The following is a 2,500-nucleotide window of genomic DNA, read 5'->3' as shown; positions in this document are numbered from 1 at the left end:
TTCTTCTTCTCGCCTACCTAGCCCTTAATGGGCAGGCGCCATCTTACCTTAAATAACTCATTATACCCTATTGTCCTACTAGGGCATTGCGTCCCAAGAATGCAGGGTTGTTGGTTGTTCCTCTAAAAGTACAATGGGAGCCAGAGCCTTTTCTTATCAAGCTCCACTTTTGTGGAATCAGCTTCCAGTTTGTGTTCGGACGGCAGACACCCTATCCGTTTTTAAGAGTGCGCTTAAGACCTTCCTTTTTGATAAAGCTTATAGTTAGGGCTGATTAGATTCAGCCCCTAGATTTGCTGATATAGGCTTAGTTTGTCGGGGGAAATCTTACTTCTTCCTTCTCTCTGTCTATACCTGTGTACTCTCATGTTCCGATTAACCCAGCTTCCCCAAATGTCTTTCTTTTTGGTGTCTATATACGCCGGGATCCGGAGTCATGGATGATCCTGCGGTCCTGTGTCATGGATTGCGAGTCCTGGATCTTGAGTCGTGGCTGTGGTCGTGGATCATAAGTCCTGGATGGATATACTCGTGGATTCATCTTCCTATTATACACACATGCATTTCCAAACATTTGGACTACCTATGTTGTAAATGTATTATCTTTTCAATTTACACACAATTTGCACGTCTGTCCGTCCTGGGAGAGGGATCCCTCCTCTGTTGCTCTCCCTGAGGTTTCTCCCATGTTCCCCTTTAAACTGTGGGTTTTCTCTGGAAGTGTTTCCTTGTACGATGTGAGGGTCTAAGGACAGAGGGTGTCCTATTGTCATACTGATATTCTGTACAAACTGTGAAGTCCACTGAGACAAATGTAACATTTGTGATATTGGGCTATATAAATAAACATTGATCGATCGATTTAACTACTTCTCATTGTTTTGTATTTAGTTAAAACGTGTCGGCTCGACAAGCTAAAAAATGTATGTGAAGACAAAGTGTCAACCAAGTCATCGAATAAACTCAATTATTTAAAGCTTACAATTACTGCCAACAAAATTGACGCTCACAATCTTGTGTCTATCTCTGTCTGAAATCAAGGAGTTATTAAGAAAATCAAAGTGTACTGCTCAATAACGATCACGAGCAATACATCTACCACAGTTCTCAGTGATTTAATTTAAGTAAGAACATATAACGTATTTGAGCTTTACATGAGTATTTTTATTGTATGCTCCTGTATATTTCAACCACAATACAGATTAAGATTTTTGATGTAAATTATAAATCAATGTATCTTTTATGATAAATGCATCATTCACTAACATTATCAAAGTGAACTGGAGATACAAACCTGTTAAAAGGATAACAACAGAAGCTTTTAGTGAATGGTACATTTCATTACGACAAGTTAACTCATATTTTTAATGATCTGAAAGATCATTTTAAAATCTTTAATTGAAATTATGACAAACAATCGGAAATAAAGTGGATTGATTCCTTTCTTTTTCCACACTGATAATGATTATATATTATAAATACTTGAAAGTATCAAGGTTACCAGACTGCAGATGTGTAATTATTTGTCAACGACGGGTCTTACATTAGCTTTCACCTTTTAAAAGCCACGCTCAATTGCTGTAAATCTACGCTTTTTCAAGAAGAGTGGGCGTCCATGTTTTAAATGTTGGTTCTCACATATTGGAAACTAAGTCTTTATTTAAAGGGAGGAGAAACATGTGGAGGACTAAAGATGTTTCAGATCCCCCCCTTCGCTTTCCAACACCCACCCACCCTCCCCCGTCTCATACTGAACTTAGACCCAGCATGTAAATGACAAACAGATGTGTAGGAGGATGGGGGGGCACTGAGGAGACTGCATTTCCACAAAGACCTTAAAGGCTCAGAACAACCAGAAAATCCCCAAAGTTCTTCTTCTCTGCACGAGGCGCCATCCTGGGAATTAAACAGAGAAATAACCGACAGACGGACATGTAGACCAATGTGTGTGTGTGTACAGTAGATAAAGAGAGAATTGTGTGTGCGTGTGTGTGTGTACTTAATCTGCCCTGAGAGAGATGACCGCACGACTCCCAAGAGGCTTATCTTGGTCAGATCCTGTTGCTTGCATGGAAACTCTCTCAATTCGGTCACATCGTTCGTCCAGTGTATAATACAAGCCCCCCCCCCCCCCCCCCCCCGCAACACACGTACACACACATACCCACACACACATACCCCCACCCCCACACCACCACTGACCTGGATTTGACTGACTGCTGCCGGCAGTATCCGCCCACTTCGACTTCAACGGGCCTCCTGTTTCTTGGATGTTTTGCCTCCAAAAAGGGAAAATAACGTTTATTTTTTACTCATATACAAAAATAGCCTTTTTGGATGATGAACCACTGCGTTGTAAGTAATAAAGTGCAGCAGGGATTACGCATTTTTGTAAGCCGATGTGGGAGTTAGCATCGCCGTGGTTCCCTAAACAAAAACCAAATTGGACATCAAAAACAACCTCTGTCGTCTCACTTTTCACCACCACGTTTCTTTTAAA

At 41.0% G+C, this 2,500-nt stretch overlaps 1 long non-coding RNA gene across 1 annotated transcript in view; it reads right to left on the bottom strand.

The window, feature by feature from the left end:
- The window catches only part of LOC307030978, a 30,533-nt gene extending 28,133 nt beyond the window's left edge, over window positions 1-2,400 (bottom strand). Inside the window, exon 1 of the long non-coding RNA XR_013805842.1 lies at window positions 2,203-2,400. This is a non-coding gene — a long non-coding RNA (uncharacterized lncRNA). The remainder of the gene's footprint in view (window positions 1-2,202) is intronic.
- Between the last annotated feature and the right edge of the window lie 100 nt (window positions 2,401-2,500).

The sequence above is a fragment of the Notothenia rossii genome (assembly GCF_949606895.1).
Source record: "Notothenia rossii genome assembly, chromosome: 3".
Classification (NCBI taxonomy): domain Eukaryota; kingdom Metazoa; phylum Chordata; class Actinopteri; order Perciformes; family Nototheniidae; genus Notothenia; species Notothenia rossii.
This window is presented reverse-complemented; position numbering and strand designations above follow the sequence as displayed.